The sequence below is a fragment of the Amblyraja radiata genome, chromosome 4 (assembly GCF_010909765.2).
Source record: "Amblyraja radiata isolate CabotCenter1 chromosome 4, sAmbRad1.1.pri, whole genome shotgun sequence".
Classification (NCBI taxonomy): Eukaryota; Metazoa; Chordata; class Chondrichthyes; order Rajiformes; family Rajidae; genus Amblyraja; species Amblyraja radiata.
This window is the reverse complement of record NC_045959.1, coordinates 52,607,300-52,630,067: the sequence shown is the minus strand read 5'-3', so window position 1 is coordinate 52,630,067 and position 22,768 is coordinate 52,607,300. Positions and strand designations below refer to the sequence as shown.

The 22,768-nt window shown below is 46.0% G+C and overlaps 1 protein-coding gene across 3 annotated transcripts in view; it reads right to left on the bottom strand.

Moving 5' to 3' along the window:
- Positions 1–22,768, bottom strand: part of LOC116972101 (cadherin-7-like) — a 291,858-nt gene that overhangs the window by 159,497 nt on the left and 109,593 nt on the right. The gene's annotated exons all lie outside the window — the stretch shown is intronic.

Below are 22,768 nucleotides of genomic sequence, written 5' to 3'. Positions count from 1 at the left end.
AGCCCTAATTTGCTAATTAGAGTTGTCTGCCCTGACAGCAGGCCCGGCTCGCCCACCGCGGAAATGTGAACCCGCCAGGAAAGACCGGCGGGCCGCGGCCTGTCGAGAAGCACGGCCCCTGCTCGTCCTCCGAAAACTGGAAAGCCGAAGAGGAGGGAGCTGGTGACGGCGGTGTTGAGGAACAAGTGTTCATCTACACCAGTCCCATCTGCCTGGATTTGGCCTATATCCATCTAAACCTATCCTATTCATGTATCTGTGGAGATAGACAGACTGAAGAAGGGTCTCGACCCAAAACGTCACCATTTCCTTCTATGCAGTGATGCTGCCTGGCTCACTGAGTTACTCCAAAATGTTGTGTCTATCTTCGGTGTAAACCAGCATCTGCAGTTCCTTCCTACACTACCTGTCTAGGTGTTTCTTAAACATTCGATGGTGCCTGCCTCAACTACCTCCTACGGCAGCTCATTCCATACACAACCATCCTTTTTTTCATTGATCAATTGACGATGAAAAGCCGCCTAAGAATTGGGAATATGTTTTGCATATCAGGTGTGCCTTACACCGAGCTGTGAATTTTGCAGCTATTTCTTTTGGTCATTGCCTTCAGAGAAATCCAAAGCACATTGAGAATTGTCATGCATTAGAAAGCCTCTTCAAATTTACTCACAATGCTGTTACGCATTGCACAGTGTCTCCACTTTCAGCTACAAGAGGAAACCATCAGTGATTGAGCCTTTGACCACAAACAGTTTACATGTAATCTTGCCAAGTGCTTATAATACAAAGCTTTTTCGGAGATTTTATTCCATTTCAGTTGTGGCCAAGAATCTCAAATTGACCAATCTTTACAGTAATGTGAACAGTTTTCTTTGTAAATGCAGTTCCATAGGCTGGTAGAGTCAAGGATACAACGCACTTTGTGGAATAAAAAGACATAGAAGCAATGCATTGATTTTAGACCAACCAAGTCGACAATAACCACCTGATCCAATTGCATGCACGGAATGGTGGGATATGGACCACGTGCAGGCAGAGATGAGTTTAATTTGTCATAATTTAGTTTAGTTTTTTAGTTTAGTTTATTTTATTGTCACCTGTACCAAAGTACAGTGTAAAGCTTTTGTTGCATGCTATCCAGTCAGTGGAAAGACTACACATGAAGCCGTCCGCAGTGTACAGGTACAGGATAAAGGGAATAATGTTTACTGCAAGATAAAGTCCAGTTAAACAATGTCCGAGGATCTGCAATGAGTTGGATAGTAGTTCAGGACCACTGTCTAGTTGTAAATCAGATGGTTCAGATGCCTGATAACAGCTGGGAAGAAACTATCCCTGAACCTGCAGGTGTGCATTTTCACACTTCTGCACCTCTTGTCTGATGGGGGAGGGGAGAAGCGGGCGTGTTTGGCACAAACATAGCTGCCTCACAAGCAGTTGACCTGGGTTCAATTCCCGGCCATGGCAACTTGGAAAACTTTGCCTCACAGCACCAGAAACCCGGATTCGACCTCGAGTGCTGTCTATGTGGAGTTTGCACATTCTCCCTGTGACCATGTGGGTTTCCTCTAGGATGGTTTCCGGTTTCCTCCTACATCCCAAAGATGGCAGTTTGTTTAGTTTAGTTTACTATCGAAGTACAGTGTGGAATCAGGCCCCTTGGCTCACCGAGTCCACAACCTCTCCCTGTACCTAATACCCCCTAATCCAGGCATAATTCCAGTAAATCTCCTCTGCACCATTTCCAAAGCCCTGACATCCTTCCCGTAATGGGGCGCCCAGAACCACACACTATACTCCAAATACAGCCAAACTGAATTCCTATAAAGCTGCATCATGACTTCCTGCCTCTTATTGTGAATGCCCCAACTTATGAAAGCAAGCACACCATATGCCTCCTTTATCACTCTACTTTAGTTCAGTTTAGTTTAGAGATACCATAGGGAAACAGGCCTTTGGCCTACCGAGTCCGCGCTGACCAGCAATCCCCATATGCTAGCACTATCCTACACACCAGGGACAATTTACAGAGGCTAGTTAACCTAAAAACTTGCACGTCTGGAATATGGGAAGAAAACGGAGCACCTGGAGAAAGCCCACATGGTCACAAGGAGAACGTGCAAACTCCGCATAGACAGCGCCCATGGTCAGGATCAAACCTGGGTCTCTGGCGCTGTAAGGCAGCAGCTCTACTGCTGCGCCACTGTGTCACCCATCGTAGGTTAATTGACCTTCTGTAAATTGTGCCCTGATGTGTAGGGAATGGATAAGAAAGTGGGATAACATGTGAATGGGTTATCAATGGTCGGTGTGGATTTGGTGGGACAAAGGGCCTGTTTCCATGACTAATCTTTCAGTCTTTGAGAGCAGGTCGGACAAAGCAGCAGTGAGAATGACTGTTGGCTGGACTTGGTGAGTCTTGAGTGCAGGTTTAAAAAGAGGACAAACAGCACTTTAGCAGTCTTTGAGTGCAGGTCTACAAAGCACATACTTCCAAGCTCATCAGAGGAAGGAAGGTTAGGAGTGAGTGTGGGGATTGGCTGAACAATTAGATTGGAAGATTGGTAAATTGAACAATTAGGTAATTTAGCATCTGATATAAGCAAGACTTGCTCAAGGGGTGTGGCCCTGTCGAGGGAAGTGCCCTGCGAGACAAGTGCACTGTGAGGAAAAAGTGCCCTGTAAGAAAAGTGCGAGTCTTTGGCTGCGAGTGAGAAAAGTGCGTGTCTTTGGCTGTGAGTCTTCAGCGAGGAGGCTGAGGGAGAATGCCACACCAAACGCTGGAGAGGGAGAGATGAAAGAAGGAAATGACAAGCAAGCTGATACAGTGTGATGCTTGCAGTATGTGGGAGATCAAGGATACTGCTGGTGCCTCTGGCTGCTACAAATGTGAGAAGTGCATCCAGGTACAGCTCCTGAAGGACCGTGTTGGGGAACGGGAGAAGCAAGTGGATTACCTCAGTTTCATCCGAGAAACTGAGTCGTTCCTCGACAAGTCCTACAGTAAGATTGTTACACCTAAGGTACTGGAAGAGAGAAGGTGGGTGATAGTTAGAAAGGGAAGAAAACATGGAATGCAAAGGTCCTCGGGTGTTGTACCTCTTGAGAACAGGTTCACCCACTTAGAAGCTGTCGGGACAGAAGACGTTAACACACTGAGCAGCGGACTGGCTTGTGAAGCAAAAAGTGCCGATGAGCCAAAACCAAAGAGGCTGACGTCAGGCAACGCCGTGGTATTTGGAGACTACATTTTTGAGAGGTAGGGACAGGGGTTTCTGCGGCAACAGATGGGATTCGAGGATGGTGTGCTGTCTCCCTGGTGCCAGGATCCAGGATGTCATGGACAGAGTGCAGAAAATCCTCAAGGGCAAAGGTGAACAGCCGGAAGTGGTAGTACATGTCGGCACAAACAAAGTCGGAAAGAAGGGGATGAATATTCTGCAGCTTGACTTAAGAGAACTCGGAAAAATGCTGAAAAGCAGGAACTCCAGGGTGATTATCTCCGGTTTACTTCCAGTTCCTCGTGCTGGCGAGAGCAGGAACAGAGAGATACAGGACCTGAATGTGTGGCTGAGGAACTGGTGCAGGGGGCAGGGATTTAGATTCTTAGACCACTTGGATCTGTTTTGGAGTAAGGGGGAACTGTACAAAAGGGACGGATTGCACCTTAACAGGTGGGGGACCAGCATTCCGGCAAGCAGGTTTGCCACTGGGACACAGATGGTTTTAAACTAAATGAGGGGGAGGGGGGGGAGGGGGGGTGTCAAGTGGAATAGTCAAGGACGGAGTTAAAGGGAAAGAGAGTAAAGGGATGGTTAATGACCCCAGAATTAACAGGAAAGAAAGCTCAAAGGGATAGGAGAGTATGGCCAAGTGTAATAGGGATCGATGTGAAAGGTGAGATGCATAAGGAATTAAAAGTATTGTATATGAATGCGCGAAGTATAAGAAGTAAAGTAGGTGAGCTTGAGGCTCAGTTAGTGAAAAGCTCAGATATGTGAAAAGAAAGAGATTAGTTAAAACAAATGTAGGTCCCTTGCAGTCAGAAACAGGTGAGTTGAACATGGGGAACAAGGATATGGCGGACCAATTGAATAACTACTTTGGTTCCGTCTTCACTAAGGAAGACATAAATAATCTGCCGGAAATAGCAGGGGACCGCGGGTCAAAGGAGTTGGAGGAATTGAGTGAAATCCAGGTTAGTCGGGAAGTGGTGTTGGGTAAATTGAATGGATTAAAGGCCGATAAATCCCCAGGGCCAGATAGGCTGCATCCCAGAGTGCTTAAGGAAGTAGCTCCAGAAATAGTGGATGCATTAGTAATAATCTTTCAGAACTCTTTAGATTCTGGAGTAGTTCCTGAGGGTTGGCGGGTAGCAAACGTAACCCCACTTTTTAAGAAGGGAGTGAGAGAGAAAACGGGGAATTACAGACCAGTTAGTCTAACATCGGTAGTGGGGAAACTGCTAGAGTCAGTTATTAAAGATGGGATAGCAGCACATTTGGAAAGTGGTGAAATCATTGGACAAAGTCAGCATGGATTTACGAAAGGTAAATCATGTCTGACGAATCTTATAGAATTTTTCGAGGATGTAACTAGTAGCGTGGATAGGGGAGAACCAGTGGATGTGGTGTACCTGGACTTCCAGAAGGCTTTCGACAAGATCCCACATAAGAGATTAGTATACAAACTTAAAGCACACGGCATTGGGGGTTCAGTATAGATGTGGATAGAGAACTGGCTGGCAAACAGGAAGCAAAGAGTAGGAGTAAACGGGTCCTTTTCACAATGGCGGGCAGTGACTAGTGGGGTACCGCAAGGCTCAGTGCTGGGACCCCAGCTATTTACAATATATATTAATGATCTGGATGAGGGAATTGAAGGCAATATCTCCAAGTTTGCGGATGACACTAAGCTGGGGGGCAGTGTTAGCTGTGAGGAGGATGCTAGGAGACTGCAAGGTGACTTGGATAGGCTGGGTGAGTGGGCAAATGTTTGGCAGATGCAGTATAATGTGGATAAATGTGAGGTTATCCATTTTGGTGGCAAAAACAGGAAAGCAGACTATTATCTAAATGGTGGCCGACTAGGAAAAGGGGAGATGCAGCGAGACCTGGGTGTCATGGTACACCAGTCATTGAAAGTAGGCATGCAGGTGCAGCAGGCAGTGAAGAAAGCGAATGGTATGTTAGCTTTCATAGCAAAAGGATTTGAGTATAGGAGCAGGGAGGTTCTACTGCAGTTGTATAGGGTCTTGGTGAGACCACACCTGGAGTATTGCGTACAGTTTTGGTCTCCAAATCTGAGGAAGGACATTATTACCATAGAGGGAGTGCAGAGAAGGTTCACCAGACTGATTCCTGGGATGTCAGGACTGTCTTATGAAGAAAGACTGGATAGACTTGGTTTATACTCTCTAGAATTTAGGAGATTGAGAGGGGATCTTATAGAAACTTACAAAATTCTTAAGCGGTTGGACAGGCTAGATGCAGGAAGATTGTTCCCGATGTTGGGGAAGTCCAGGACAAGGGGTCACAGCTTAAGGATAAGGGGGAAATCCTTTAAAACCGAGATGAGAAAAACTTTTTTCACACAGAGAGTGGTGAATCTCTGGAACTCTCTGCCACGGAGGGTAGTTGAGGCCAGTTCATTGGCTATATTTAAAAGGGAGTTAGATGTGGCCCTTGTGGCTAAGGGGATCAGAGGGTATGGAGAGAAGGCAGGTACGGGATACTGAGTTGGATGATAAGCCATGATCATATTGAATGGCGGTGCAGGCTCGAAGGAGCCGAATGGCCTATTCTTGCACCTAATTTCTATGTTTCTATGTTTCTATGTAGAGGTTGGTAGATATGACATTGTGGGGATTACTGAGACGTGGCTGCAGGAGGACCGGGCCTGGGAACTTAATATTCAGGGTTATACATCCTATAGAAAGGAAATGGGTAGCTCTGCTGGTGAGGGATGGAATTCAGTCCCTTGTGATGGAAGACATAGGGACTGACGAGGTAGAGTCACTGTGGATTGAGTTGAGGAATTGGAAAGGCAAGAAGACACTAATTGGTGTTATCTACAGACCCCCAAATAGTAGCCCGGATGTAGGGTGTCAGTTGCAGCAGGAGTTAAAACTGGCATGTAACAAAGGTAATGCCACTGTGGTGATGGGGGATTTCAATATGCAGGTAGACTGGGAAAATCAGGTTGGTTCAGGACCTCAAGAAAGAGAGTTTGTAAAATGCCTCCGAGATGGATTCTTAGAGCAGCTTGTAATGGAGCCGACTAGAGAAAAGGCAATTCTGGATTTAGTGTTGTCCAATGAACCAGATATGATAAGAGAACTCGAGGTAAAGGAACCGCTTGGAGGTAGTGATCATAATATGATTTGTTTTAATCTGCAATTTGAGAAGGAGAACGTTAAATCAGAAGTGTCAGTGATGCAGTTGAACAAAGGGGACTATGAAGGCATGAGAGGGGAGCTGGCCAAGGTAGACTGGAAAGGGATCCTAGCAGGAATAACGGTGGAACAGCAATGGTAGGAATTTCTAGGCATAATCCGGAAGACGCAAGATCATTTCATTCCAAAAAGGAAGAAAGATTCTAAGGGGAGTAGGAGGCAACCGTGGCTGACAAGAGAAGTTAGGGATAGAATAAAAGTAAAAGAAAAGATGTATAACACAGCAAAGAGTAGCCGGAAACCAGAGGATTGGGAAACTTTCATAGTACAACAGAAGGAAACAAAACGGGCAATATGGGCTGAAGAGATGAAGTACGAAGGGAAGCTGGCCAGGAATATAAAGAAGGACAGTAAAAGCTTCTTTAGATATGTTAAGGGAAAAAGAGTAGCAAAGTCAAATGTGGGTCCCTTGAAGGCAGTCACGGGTAAAATTATTATAGGCAACAAGGAAATGGCAGAAGAGTTGAATAGGTACTTCGGATCTGTCTTCACTAAGGAAGACACAAACAATTTCCCAGATTTACTGGAGGCATAGGATCTAAGGTGGTAGAGGAACTGAAAGAAATTTTCATTAGGCTAGAAATAGTATTGGGTAGGCTAATGGGACTGAAGGATGATAAATCCCCTGGGCCTGATGGACTACATCCCAGGGTCCTCAGGGAGATGGCTCTAGATATAGTGGACGCATTGGTGATCATTTTCCAATGTTCAATAGATTCAGGATCAGTTCCTGTGGATTGGAGGATAGCTAATGTTATCCCACTTTTCAAGAAAGGATGAGAGAGAAAACAGGGAATTATAAAGTATAAAGTATAAAATATCCTTTATTGTCATTCAGACTTTACAGTCTAAATGAAATTGCATACCTTGCAGACATGACATAGAATAAAATAACAGAACACACAATTAACACAGTTTAACATCTACCACAGTGAGTCTACCAGGCACCTCCTCACTGTGATGGAAGGCAAAAGTCTTAAAGTCCTTGTCTCTTCCCTCCTTGTTCTCCCTCTGCGTTGAGGCAATCCAGGCTTTCGATGTTGGGCCCCCTGCCAGGTGATGTTAAATCCCGCGGCCGAATCCGAACTCCGCAAACGGGCCGGTTCAAACTCCGCGGCCCGGGCGGTCGAAGCTGCCACCCTCCAGTCCAACGGGCGAAGCTGTTGTTTCGGGAGCTCCCGAGAATCGGTCACCAACCTGGGACCTGCGAGCTCCCGGCATTGTCGTCCACTGGGCCCGCGGCCGACCCTCCGAGGCTTCGAATTCGGGTCGCCACTGCCGCAACGCCACCACAGCCCCGAAGTCGCCCAGCTGGTAAGTCCTGGCTCTGCCTCCGGAGCCTCGAGGTCGGTCCCAGTTGGAGGCCGCCAGCTCCGCGATTAGAGATGGAGATGGGTGATACGACTAGAAAAGTTAACATCCCCCCGAAGTAAGAGACTAAAAACAAGTTTCTCCCACCCCCCCACACTAACACAACCAAAATAAATGAAATAAACTAAAACAACAGGACAAAAGAAAACAAAAAAAAGATAAGACAAACGGACTGCAGGGGAGCCGCAGCTGCAGGGGCAGCACCACTAGACCAGTTAGCCTGACTTCGGTGGTGGGAAAGATGCTGGAGTCAATTATTAAAGAGGTAATAATGGGGCATTTGGATAGCAGTAAAAGGATTAGTCCAAGTCAACATGGATTTATGAAAGGAAAATCATGCTTGACTAATCTTCTGGAATTTTTTTGAGGATGTGACAAGTAAAATGGATGAAGGGGTGCCAGTGGATGTAGTGAATCTAGACTTTCAGAAAGCCTTTGATAAGGTCCTGCACGGGAGACTGGTGACTAAAATTGGAGCGCATGGTATTGGTGGTAGGGTGTTGACATGGATAGAAAATTGGTTGGCAGACAGGAAGCAAAGCGTAGGAGTAAATGGGTCCTTTTCAGAATGGCAGGCAGTGACAAGTGGAGTGCCACAAGGCTCGGTGTTGGGGCCGCAACAGTTTACCATATATATGAATGATTTGGAAGCGGGAATTAGGAGCAACACTAGCAAGTTTGCGGATGATACAAAGCTGGGTGGCAGTGTGAACTGTGAAGAGGATGTTAGGAGGTTGCAGGGTGACCTGGACAGTTTGAGTGAGTGGGCAGATGGGTGGCAGATGCAGTATAATATAGATAAATGTGCGGTTATCCACTTTGGCGGCAAAAACAAGGGGGCAGATTATTATCTCAATGGAGTTAGGTTAGGTAAGGGGGAAGTGCAGCGAGACCTGGGTGTCCTTGTACACCTGTCAGTGAAAGTTGGCGTGCAGGTACAGCAGGCAGTGAAGAAAGCTAATGGAATGTTGGCCTTCATAACAAGAGGATTTCAGTATAGGAGTAAAGAGGTTCTTCTGCAGATGTATAGGGCTCTGGTAAGACCACATCTGGAGTATTGTGTACAGTTTTGGTCTCCTAATTTGAGGAAGGACATCCTTGTGATTGAGGCAGTGCAGCGTAGGTTCACGAGATTGATCCCTGGGATGGCGGGAATGTCAAATGAGGAAAGATTGAAAAGACTAGGCTTGTATTCACTGGAGTTTTGAAGGATGGGGGGCGGGGGGGTTCTTATAGAAACATATAAAATTATAAAAGGACTGGACAAGCTAGATGCAGGAAAAATGTTCCCAATGTTGGGCAAGTCCAGAACCAAGGGCCACAGTCTTAGAATAAAGGGAGGCCACTTTAGACTGAGGTGAGAAAAAACGTTTTCACTCAGATGGCTGTGAATTTGTGGAATTCCCTGCCACAGAGGAAAGTGGAGGATGGATTTAAGAGAGAGTTAGATAGTGCTCTGGGGGCTAGTGGAATCAAGGGATATGGGGAGAAGGCAGGCATGGGTTATTGATTGGGGACGATCAGCCATGATCGTAATGAATGGCGGTGCTGGCTCGAAGGGACAAATGGCCTCCTCCTGCACTTATTTGCTATGTTTCTATGTTTCTAATCAATCAATTCAATTCTGGGCTGAAGGCACTGTTTCTGTGCTGCACGTTCGATATTCTACGAACCTCCTTTAGTTCATTAGACTGCCCATCGGCACCCCTTCAAATGAACGATCTCCAATTACCTCATGCCCATCTAAGCTATTCCCATTCGCGCACATTTGCACATATGTCTCTGAACCTTTCTTATCTGCCTCAACTACCTCCTCTTGCAGCTCGTTCCATACATCCACCACCATCTGTGTGAAAATGTTGCCTCTCAGGATCCTATTAAAACTTGGCAGTCTCATCTTAAACCTGTATCCTCCGATTCTTGCCTCCCTTACCCTGGCTAATAGATTCTGTGCATTCTGAAATGAATTCTGAAAGCTGTCTGTCTGTCTATTGTCATGTTTACCAAGGTACAGTGCAAAGCTTTTGTTGCATGCTAACCAGTCAGCGGAAAGACAATACATGAATCCAATCAAGCCATTCATAGTGTACAGATACAGGATAAAAGGTACAATGTTTAGTGTCAAAAGAGTGGATGATAGCAGATCATTTGTCTGCGATGGGCACACACAGGGTTGTCACGCTCTGGCACCATGTTGTTTGTTGTTTTCATTCTGATTGCAAGTTCTCCACTCCCTCCAGACCTTCACTTTCCCACAACATTCTCACCTCTTGCCCCATTCCCAGAGCATTCGTTCCAACAATGGTGAGCTCCTTCAGTAGTCCCTGGACCTAAGCTCTCAAATTCCTTCCTCAAACCCTCCCACCTCTATTCTGTCAAAGTTACCTCTTCTGACCAAGCATCTAGGCCATCTGCTGTAATAAATCATCACATGGTTCTGCCTGGACCAGTAATGGAGAGCCTCGGGATATTCAAGGGACTCTGTAATAAGTTGGTGTTGGTGTGGGAGTCTGTATCATTGGCATTCAGAAACCTCGGACAATCGATCAACTTGTGACTGTTTCAGCAAAGTTGGTAATAGGGAAGCTATTTGTGTCTATTGCAAAATAGGTCTGAATGCTACACTCAGCTCTCAGTACCCCTTCCACACTGATCAGACCATGTCACCTTCAATCCTCTGCCTACATGAGGGGCAGTGTTAGCTGTGGGGCAGTGTTAGCTGTGTGGAGGATGCTAGGAGGCTGCAAGGTGACTTGGATAGGCTGGGTGAGTGGGCAAATGCATGGCAGATGCAGTATAATGTGGATAAATGTGAGGTTATCCACTTTGGTGGCAAAAACAGGAAAGTAGACTATTATCTGAATGGTGGCTGATTAGGAAAGGGGGAGATGCAACGAGACCTGGGTGTCATGGTACACCAGTCATTAAAAGTAGGCATGCAGGTGCAGCAGGCAGTGAAGAAGGCGAATGGTATGTTAGCATTCATAGGTAAAGGATTTGAGTATAGGAGCAGGGAGGTTCTACTGCAGTTGTACAGGGTCTTGGTGAGACCACACCTGGAGTATTGCGTACAGTTTTGGTCTCCTAATCTGAGGAAAGACATTCTTGCCATAGAGGGAGTACAGAGAAGGTTCACCAGACTGATTCCTGGGATGTCAGGACTTTCATATGAAGAAAGACTGGATAGACTCGGTTTGTACTCGCTAGAATTTAGAAGATTGAGGGGGGATCTTATAGAAACTTACAAAATTCTTAAGGGGTTGGACAGGCTAGATGCAGGAAGATTGTTCCCGATGTTGGGGAAGTCCAGAACAAGGGGTCACAGTTTAAGGATAAGGGGGAAATCTTTTAGGACCGAGATGAGGAAAACATTTTTCACACAGAGTGGTGAATCTCTGGAAGGGCCGAATGGCCTACTCCTGCACCTATTTTCTATGTTTCTATCTATGTTTCTACATAGTCCATGTTGTGGCGTCCTCGGTAAATCAAATGCCAAGTCCTATTGTAAGCTGCAGAGGCTCAAGCTCCAGCCCTGACATTGCATCAAAGTATATGAGGTTTGACATTGTCGGGTGCTCTCAGGAGGTTGGGCAGCACAGTGTCTCAGTGAGTCCCAGGTTCAATCCTGACATCCTCGACCACCAGTGCCCTCCTCATCCACCGCCGGATCAATCCCTGATGGCCCCATGGCGCCAACACAGAGTCCACCTCCTGGGAAGCCTCTGCTCCTCGCGGCCACGTGCATGTGACAATAAACTCTATTTGACTGAGTGGACTCTGGGAAACAGTACGGGTTTCCTCAGAGTAGTCTGGTTTCTCCCCATGTCCCAGAGATGTTCAGATCAATAAGTTAATTGGCCAGAGTTAAATTTTTGGAGTTGGTAACTTTAAAAAAGTGTAATGAAATTGGGTGTAAGATTGGTGTAAATGGGCCGCTAATGGTCAAAATGGACTCAATGGGCTAAAGGCCTGATTTCTGTATTGTGTGTTAAGTGTTCAAACGCCTCTCTTGTGACTCAGCACTAAATCTACTTTATCATTGAGTGATGCTCTCTCTTGGAAAAATACAACATGAGCCTTCACTTTGGATGCATAAGGTTCCAACCAGTGAGATGTCCTTTGACAAGGAGATATCTCCCAAATATTTCCATGGGATTTATTACTTTCCCTTGATAGTCATAGAGTCACACAGCTTGGATACAGGCCCTTCGGCCCAACTTGCCCACATCGGCCAACATGTCCCATCTACACTAGTCCCACCTGCCTGCGTTTTGTATATATCCTTCCAAACCTATCCTATCTTTGTACCTGTCTAAATGTTTCTTAAACGTTGCAATAGTATCTGCCTCAACTACCTCCTCTAGCTGCTCATTCCATAAACCTACCACCTTTGCATGAAAAAGCCACCCCTCATATCTATATTACTAAAAGTCTGTTCTTGACTGGTTTTGGCCATCTGTGCTGCGATTTCCGAGAGAACGCCGCCACCTACGGCCTTCATTTTTGGCCACCTTGCTCAGAGTAGGCCACCTTGCTCTGCAGCATGTGTGCCGAGGATTTTTCCCGTTGATTAAAAATGACAGAGATATTAATGTTTATACAAAATTCCCCATTCTCTCTGCTGCCCCCGCTGGTGGCAGGGGGGAGGGACTATAAAACCAGGAAGTGTTGTGCCACACAGTCTCTTCAAGATGGAGGAAGGCAGACGGTCATGTTTCTCTGAACTGTGAATAACACTGAACACATGTCTACTCAAATGTAAGTGCCCTTAGTGGTTCTAAAATGCTTGCAGAATGTGTCTATTGGTTCTAAAGCTTGTAAAAAGTGTCTCTATTGGTTCTAAAGCTTGCAAAAACATGTCTATAGGTTCTAAAGCTTGCAAAAACATGTCTATTGGTTCTAAAGCTTGCAAAAAAATGTCTATTGGTTCTAAAGCTTGCAAAAAGTGTCTCTATTGGTTCTAAAGCTTGCAAAAAATGTCTATTGGTTCTAAAGCTTGCAAAAAAATGTCTATTGGTTCTAAAACTTGCAAGAAAATGTCTATTGGTTCTAAACCTTCCAAAACGTGTCTATTGGTTCTAAAATGCTTGCAAAAAAATGTCTATTGGTTCTAAAGATTGCAAAAAATGTCTATTGGTTCTAAAGATTGCAACAAATGTCTATTGGTTCTAAAGCTTGCAAAAAATGTCTATTGGTTCTAAAGCTTGCAAAAAATGCCTATTGGTTCTAAAATAGTTCATACTGGTTGAAAGGCACTATTACTGCAAATGGTGGCTTGGTTGCTTTGGCTTGAAGTTGAAAGGCACCACTTACTGCAAATGGTGGATTGGTTGCTTTGGCTTGAAGTTGAAAGGCACTACTTACTGCAAATGGTGGCTTGGGAGCTTTGGCTTGAAGTTGAAAGGCACTACTTACTGCAAATGGTGGCTTGGTTGCTTTGGCTTGAAGTTGAAAGGCACTACTTACTGCAAATGGTGGCTTGGGTGTGGCTTGGGTGTGGCTTGAAGTTGAAAGACACCTCTTACTGCAAATGGTGACATGAAGTTGAAAGGCACTACTTACTGCAAATGGGGGGCGTGGGTGCATTGGCTTGAAGTTGAAAGGCACTATTTACTGCAAATTGAGGCTTGAAGTTGAAAGGCACTACTTACTGCAAATGGTGGCTTGGGTGCTTTGGCTTGCAGTTGAAAGGCAGTACTTATTGCAAATGGTGGCTTGGTTGCTTTGGCTTGAAGTTGAAAGGCACTACTTACTGCAAATGGTGATTTGGGTGTGGCTTGGGTGTGGCTTGAAGTTGAAAGACATCACTTACTGCAAATGGTGGCATGAAGTTGAAAGGCACTACTTACTGCAAATGGTGGATTGGTTGCTTTGGCTTGAAGTTGAAAGGCACTACTTACTGCAAATGGTGGCTTGGGAGCTTTGGCTTGAAGTTGAAAGGCACTACTTACTGCAAATGGTGGCTTGGTTGCTTTGGCTTGAAGTTGAAAGGCACTACTTACTGCAAATGGTGGCTTGGGAGCTTTGAAGTTGAAAGGCACTACTTCCTGCAAATGATGGCTTGGGTGTGGCTTGAAGTTGAAAGATACCACTTACTGCAAATGGTAGCTTGGGTGTGGCTTGGGTGTGGCTTGAAGTTGAAAGACACCACTTACTGCAAATGGTGGCATGAAGTTGAAAGGCACTGCAAATTATGGCTTGGGTGTGGCTTGAAGTTGAAAGGCACTCCTTACTGCAGATGGTGGCTTGGGTGCAATGGCTTGAAGTTGAAAGGCACTACTTACTGCAAATGGTGGCTTGGGTGCTTTGGCTTTAAGTTGAAAGGCACTACTTACTGCAAATTGTAGCTTGGGTGCTTTGGCATTAAGTTGAAAGGCACTGCAAATGGTGGCATGAAGTTGAAAGGCACTGCAAATGGTGGCATGAAGTTGAAAGGCACTACTTACTGCAAGTGGTGGCTTGGGAGCTTTGGTTTGAAGTTGAAAGGCACTAACTGCAAATGGTGGCTTGGGAGCATTGGCTTGAAGTTGAAAGGCACTACTTACTGTAAATGGTGGCTTGGTTGCTTTGGCTTGAAGTTGAAAGGCACTACTTACTGCAAATGGTGACTTGGGAGCTTTGGCTTGAAGTAGAAAAGGCACTACTTACTGCAAATGGTGGCTTGGTGCTTTGGCTTGAAGTTGAAAGGCACTAACTGCAAATGGTGGCATGAGGTTGACAGGCACTACTTACTGCAAATGGTGGCTTGGGTGCATTGGCTTGAAGTTGAAAGGCACTATTTACTGCTAATGGTACCATGAAGTTGAAAGGCACTATTACTGCAAATGGTGGCTTGGATGCAATGGCTTGAAGTTAAAAGGCATTACTTACTGCAAATGGTGGCTTGGGTGCATTGGCTTGAAGTTGAAAGGCACTACTGTAAATGCACTTCCTGTTTGCACTGTATATTGATTTTAGATAAAACGCTAACACTTACGGCTGTGATTTTTGGCCATCTTACTTAGTCCCCCTCTGCTGAGCAGGTGCAGAGAATTCTTTTTTTTAAATGTTGAGAATCTCTCTCCTGTCAATCACTCCATGAAAGCCACACCTTTTCCGGTGGGGGGGGGGGGGGAAGGGGTTATAAAACCCGGAAATGTGGGTGTGGCTCAGTCTCTGCAAGATGGAGGAGGGAGAGGTCACGACTCGCTGTCTTTAGTGGCTTTGCACCCTACTTCAAATGGTATGAAACTGCACTTGAATTTGGTGGCCTTGCACCCTGCTAGAAGTGGTAAGAAACTGCACTTGAATTTGGTGGCCTTATACCCTGCTTGAAATAGAATTTCAAGGGTTAGCCGTGAGTCAACTACCAGCCCACCAGCCATGAGTGAGTGAGTTGCCAGCACAACAGGCTTGATTGACTGAGACGCGAGCCCAAGAATCCATTTGGCGCACAATTTGCATACTAGCCCTCTGGAAACCAGCCCCTTCAGCCCACAACACCCATACTAGCGCTCCAGAAAGACCCCCCCCCCCCCCCAAACTGGCCACCAATATTCGAATTGGTGGAGAGGTGGAATATTGCGTTGGATGACCAGCCCTCCTGTGTGATGCTGGGACCCAACGGGTCCCACTTAGTCTAGTTCTTATTAAATATTTCCACCCTCACCTTAAATCTATGTCCTCGGGTTCTTGATTCTCCTACTCTGGGCAAAAAACTCTGTGCGTCTAACTGATCTATTCCTCTCATGATTTTATACGCCTCTATAAGATCACCCCTCATTCACCTGCACTCTAAGGAATAGAGTCCTAGTCAACTCAACCTCCCACATAGCTCTGCCCCTCGAGTCCTGGCAATATCCTCGTAAATCTTCTCTCTACCATTTCCAGCTTGACAACATATTTCCTCTAACATGATGTCCAAAACTAAACACAATATTCTAAATGTGGCCTCACCAACGTCTTATACAACTGCAACATGACCTCCCAACTTCTATACTCAATGCACTGATTGATGAAGGCCAATGTGCCAAAAGCCCTTTTGACCACCCTGTGGCGACTCCCAAGCGTCGTGCCATCAGACTGTCGAACCCCTCGGCACGGGAGTGGTTCAGTCCGGAGGCGGCCCTTAGCCAGAGGGTTTAAAGGCAGGGGTTTGGGTGCCATCTTTCTCTTGTTTGGTCTTCCCTACAACCGGGAGGAACATAATAAAAGGTGCCTCTCAAAACACTGGACTTCGTGCTTCCTTTTGAGACCCACGCACCACAACCCAATCTACCTTTGATCCCACTTTCAATAATCTATATTCCTGTACTCCTAAATCCCTCTGCTCTACAACATTACCCAGAGCCCAACCATTCACAGCGCAGTTTCAGCCCATGTTAGTGTTCCTAAAATGCTCACATTTCTCTGTATTAAATTCCATGAACCATTCCGCAGCCCACCTGCCCAACCATGCTGCAATTTTTGACAACCATCTTCACTATGTACAATACCACCCACTTTTGTGTGATCTGCAAACTTGCTGGCTATGCCATGCATGTTCTCATCTAAATCATTGATATAGATGACAAACAGCAATGGGCCCAGCACCGAACCCTGAGGAACATCACTAGTCACAGGCCTTCAGTCCAAAACACCATCACCCTCCGCTTCCTTCCATGAAGCCATTTTACTATCCATTCAGCTATCTCTCCTTGAATTCACAACAACCTTATCAAATGACTTACTTCTTCTTATCGAGTTCGCATCACAAGATTAGAAATTGTTCAACCAGAGCTGAACACACTTCTCGGCATCTGCATACAATGGCGTCTTGCGCTTCTTGTGCTTCTTGTGCGTAATGGTGGAAAGATTTGTGGAAACAGGTCTGTGACGTGAATGCTCTTTCCTTTGCCCCAATGCCTTACCAAAATCTATGTATACAGCGCTACCTTCATCAATCTTTTTGGTCACATCTTAAAAAAAAATCAATTAAATTCATGAGACACGACCTCCCATGTACAAAAACATGTTAACTAGACATAATCAGCCCCTTTCCATCTATGTGCATGTATATCCTATCCCTCAGAAAACTCTCTAGTAACTTTCCGACCACAGATGTTAAGTTTGCTGGCCTGTAGTTCCCAGCATTTTCCTTGCAGCCCTTCTTAAATAAAGGCACAACATTTGCCTCCCTCCAGTCTTCCAGCACCTCGCCTGTATTTATATGCCCATTCGAAAGATAAAGCATGGAAACCAGTCCTTCAGCCCACAGAGTCTTGTGCCAACCATCATTAAAACAATATTATCCCACTTTCCCATTCACTCCATAGACATTAGGAACAATTTTTCAGAGGCACGTCTTTGGAATGTGGAACAATTAGAACAAACGGAAGAAACTCACGCGGTCACAGAGAGAAGGTACAAACTTCAAACAGATGGCACCCAAGGTCAGTATCAAACTCAAGAGGCAAGAGAGTTTTATTATCATACTAGACTAAGTGGGACCCGTTGGGTCCCAGCATCGCACGGGAGGGCTGGTCCCCCAGCGCAATATTCCATCTCTCCACCAATTCCAATATTGGTGGCCAGTGGGGGGGGGGGGGGGGGGGTGTTTCTGAAGCACCAGTATGGGTGTTGTGGACTGAAGGAACTGCTTTCCAGAGGGCTAGTATGGACATTGTGGGCCGAATGGATTCTTGGGCTGGCGGCTCAGTCACTCAAGCCTGTTGTGCTAGCTGCTCACTCACTCACGGCTGGTGGGCTGGCAGTTGACTCACAGCTATTCCTTGAAATTCCATTTCAAGCAGGGTGCAAGGCCACCAAATTCAAGTGCAGTTTCTTACCACTTCAAGCGGGGTGCAAGGCCACCAAATTCAAGTGCAGTTTCATACCATTTCAAGCAGGGTGCAAGACCACTAAAGACAGAGTCGTGACCTCTCCCTCCTCCATCTTGCAAAGACTGAGCCATGCCCACACTTCTGAGTGTTATAGTCCCTCCCCCTCCCACCAGAAGGGGCGTGGCCTTCATGGCGTGATCGACAGGAGAGAGACAACATTTTTTAAACACTAATAACTCTTTTATTTTTCATCGATGGGAAAAATCCTCGGCACCTGATGAGCGAAAGGGGACTGAGTAAGATGGCCAAAAATCACATTGGTAGCGTTTTTTTCTAAAATCAATATAAGCGCAAAAAGGTAGTGGTCAAGCTTAGACTTTTAATTATATAGTAGGCAAGGCAACTTTAATTAGGCAAGGCAACTTTAATTAGGCAAGGCAATTTTAATTAGGCAAGGCAATTTTAATTAGGCAACACAGCTTTAGCATTTCCAAACCAAAGGCAACACAGCTTTAGCATTTCCAAACCAAAGGCAACATAGCTTTAGCATTTCCAAACTAAAGCCAACACATCTTTAGCATTTCCAAACTAAATTTTCAAACCACATTAAGGGCACTTAGCCCTTAGCAAAAGCTATCTTCTTCCAGCTTCGGACGATAGCTAAAATAAAACAATTCCTCCAGTTTGATGACCTCGAAAAGATCATCCACACATTTATCTCCTCCCGCCTTGATTACTGCAACTCCCTTTACACTAGCATCAGTCAATCTTCCCTGTCCCACCTGCAACTGGTCCAAAACACCGCAGCGAGACTCCTGACGGGCACCCGAAAAAGGGACCAAATCACCCCGATTCTGGCCTCTCTCCACTGGCTCCCTGTGCGGTTCCGAATAAATTTCAAGATCTTTCTTTATGTTTACAAAGTCCTTAACAGGCTTGCCCCCACCAACATCAAAAGTCTGCTTATCCACCACACCACCTCCAGGTCACTCAGATCGGCCGACATCTCCCAAAGAAAACAATGAAATTCTTACTTGCAGCAGCACAACAGAATATATAAGCAGAGTACTCTGTAAACAATATAATAAACAAAAGAAGTTTAGTATATGTGTGTGCATACATATACATACACACATATAGACATATACATACATACATACATACATACTTACATGCATGCACACACACATAAAACAAACAATAATAATGCAAAACGCCAAAGGCAATGCCACGTAGTTTATGTTGTTCAGAGCTTATTTGGAGGTTGTAGTGTTGGCTGTGGGGAAGAAGCTGCTCCTGAACCTGGACATAACAGTTTTGAGACTCCTGTACCTTCTTCCCCACGGCAGGGGTAAAATGAGAGTGTGACCAGGGTGGTGTGGATCTCTGATGATGCTGGCTGCCTTTGTGAGGGATCGACTCCTGGAAGTCCCTTCAATGGAGCGGAGGACAGTACCCGTGATGGACTGGACGTCAGTTCCACTGATTGCAGGTACTGCCATGACTCTTATAACATCGGCCACTTCAACAATTCCGTGGATCTCAATGATGGAGAAATTACAGGTTACAGCAGGAGAATTCAGTCCAGACAACAGTAAGTTCAGCCATTCTGTGGTAGGATTTATGATCCACATTCAAGCAGCATCTTTTATTGTTAGAATGTGCCCCAAGCAGGTTCACAGAATGCTGGCAAACAAAGCTATCATCGAGCAAAGTGGTCAATATGTGGAAGGCAAGCAACTTGGTAAAAGGCATAAGTATTAAGGAAGATCATCAAGGAAAAAACGAGGTGGAGAGTGGAGAGCCTTACGTTGCAGGTTTAGTTTAGTTTAGAGATACAGCATGGAAACGGGCCCTTCGGCCCACCGAGTCCACAATGACCAGCGATCCCCGCACATTAACACAAGCCTACACATACTAGCGACAATTTGCACTTATACCAAGTATACAAACCCAGGCCAATTAACCTACAAACCTTTACGTCTTTGGAGTGTGGGAGGAAACTGAAGATCTGTGAGAAAACCCACGCGGTCATGGGAAGAACGTACAAACTCCATACAGACAGCACCCGTTGTCGGGATCGAACCCGGCTCTCTGGCAATGCAAGCGCTGTAAGGCAGCAGCTCTATTGCTGTGCACACTTTGATCAAAGATACAAGTAAAACAGGACTCAAAGTTCAGGAGAAACTCAATAGGCCGAGAGTCACGTCAAGAGTGTTTAATTGTCAATAGTGAAGTTCATACTTGCAGCAGCATAACAGATATTTCAGACAAAGGGTGGTGGGTGTCTGGAACGAGCTGCTAGAGGAGGTAGTTGAGGCAGGTACTATCGCAACGTTTAAGAAACATTTAGACAGGTACATGGATAGGACAGGTTTAGAGGGATATGGGCCAAACACAGGCAGGTGGCACTAGTGTAGATGGGATATGTTGTTCGGTGTAGGCAAGTTGGGCCGAAGGGCCTGCTTCCACACTGTATGTCTCTATGACTCTCTACGAGATATGTGAACATGGTACACTGCAAACCCCATAATCAACAACAAAAAGAAAACCAGAACGGTTCCATTCCGAAATATCACCTGTCTTTTTTCTTCAGAGATGCTGCCTGACCCATTGAGTTACTCCGGCACTTTGTGTCTTTCTTTAAATGGGACACAAAGCACTGGACTAACTCAGTTGGTCAGGTAGCTTCTCTGGAGAACATACCTAGGTGATGTTTTGGATTGGGAAGAAAGATCCCGACCCGAAACATCACCTATCCTTGTTCTCCAGAGATGCTGAGTTGCTTGAGCACTTTGTGTCCTTATGTGTAGACCAGCATCTGCAGTTGACATCCTTAGATGTAGTTGACATCTAAGACATCCTGGATTAATGTGCCATCATCAAGAGGATAGTAAACCTCTTGGATTCACAGCCACAGCATGGTGGAGCAGCGGTAGAGTTGCTGCTTTACAGCATCAGAGACCTGGGTTCGATCCTGACTATGGGTACTGCCTGTATGGAGTTTTTACGTTTTCCCAATGACCAGCGTGGTTTATCGCTGCGATTTTGTCCCACACCAAAGATTTGTAGGCTAATTGGCTTGGTAAAAATTGTAAATTGTACCTAAAGTGTGTAGGATAGTGTGTGGGGATTGTTAGTCGGCGCTGACTCAGTGGGGCATAGGGCTTATTTCCAAGCTGTTTCTCTAAACTAAACTACCGTATTTCCAGGCGTCCAAGACGCTATTTTTTACTCAGTGTGTGGGGAGTCTGGCCAGGGTCAGTATGGCCTGGGCTGCACAAAGTAATAAACTTGGCTGGGCCACCAGGGGTAAGGTTCCGGGGAGGGCAGGAGCGTTGAGAAGTAGGGGGTCGGGGATCATGGCAACAACTCACTCACTCACTCACCGCTGCCGCGGTGCTCAGGACGCGGAGCCACCGCATTGTGGCCAGGGAGGGAAGTAGCTCGGGTGGTTGCGAGCAGCTGCCGGGACCAGACAGCGGAACCGGCCGCCACCTCAGCCCCTTCTGCCGGCTCCCCCGCCAGCCAGCCACAGTGTCCTTCAGCACCGGCGCAACCGGTGGAGGTGATAGTTGGCGGGTAGCTACTGGGCAGAAGGCTGGCTGCTCCGTCCCTGGCTCTCTCTCATTCCCTGTTATGTGATCACCCTGAGCCAGGAAGTCCCCGTCCCTCAGACCTGAACCGCACAGTGCATTGTGGGACATGCGAAGATGGTGGCTCCCCGGTCCAGATTGCCTCTTTGAAGGAGTTTCACATCTTCCTTTCTACTGACTGAACCAAACCCCTGATCCTGCCACGCCAGCTCTTTTTTCAAAATTTAGCAACTCAAAATGGGGGTGCGTTTTCGACGCAAGTGCGTCTTCAACGCCAGGAAATACGGTACACTAAGCTGTGAGTGGAAGGCATTAAAACATGATTACGGTGAGGTCACAGAAGGATTAGAAAAAAGTGATACCTTTGTGAGCAAAACAAAAAAGGATAGAAATGACCCTCCTTCGTAAGTTATAACTTTATTAGTATCCATGGAGAGAGAAGGACAGCACGGTGGCACAGCTGGTAGAGCTGCAGCCTCACAGCGCCAGGGACCTGGGTTCGATCCTGGCCTTGGGCGTGGCATTTGTATGTTCTCTCTGTGACCCGGAGAAAACACACTTGATCACAGAGAGAACGTGCAAACTCTGTACAGACAGCACCCATAGCCAGGATCAAACCCGGATCTCTGGCGCTCTTAGGCAGCAACTCTACCTATACGCCACCGTGCCTCCAACACTTCTTCAGTCTTGGCATGAGGTGGGTGGGTTCCCTGCTTTAATCTACAACGGGACATTCCTTACCCTCTCCATATGCCCCAGCTGTATTTGCCCGCAAACTGTGGTAACAATAAAACGTTTTCAAATCACAAATATTTTCACCAACTGAGCAGCAGCACGGCACCCTGCTGATAATATCCGCAGGGACTTTATCGTGACAACTTCAATCCTGCCTCTTTGGTAAATCCCATCAAGACTGGGATGCATTAGCACAGGTTCTGATTATAAACTGCTTACTGAAGAGTGCTTATGAATGAGTTGCATGTGTATATCTGTGTGCAAGTCTATGTACGTGTGTGTACGTATGTGTGTTTGTGTGTTTACGTGTACATATCTGTACATGTCGCTCTGTATGCGTGTGTCTGGCTGTGCGTGTAGCTGTCTGTGTATGTGTGTACATGTCACTGGGTGGCTCTATATGTATATGTGTGTGTATATCTTTCCAGTTAGTTAAAATCTGTATATCTCTCCAGTTGGTTGAATGGTGTCCCTCTCTGGGTGATTTTATGAACGTGTGTGTGTGTGTGTGTGTGTGTCTGTATGTGTGTATCTGGGTGTGCGTGTGTGTGTGGCTGTGTGTAGGTATATGTGTGTAGGTATGTCTTCCAGGTGACTATATGTGTCTGTGTGTGCATGTGCGTGGTGAAACAAGGCAGCAACATTCACTCTGAAGTCATCCATTCTCTGCCACTGAATTGCTGCCAGTTATTTAAAAAGATATAACCCTCGGCGGCCTGAGAGGTGGCAGATGCTGCGGGACCTGCTCCCGCAACAAACAAAAAGCAACTGAAGGAGAGGGACATTAAAAAAAGAAGAAGTCTGCTTTAAAT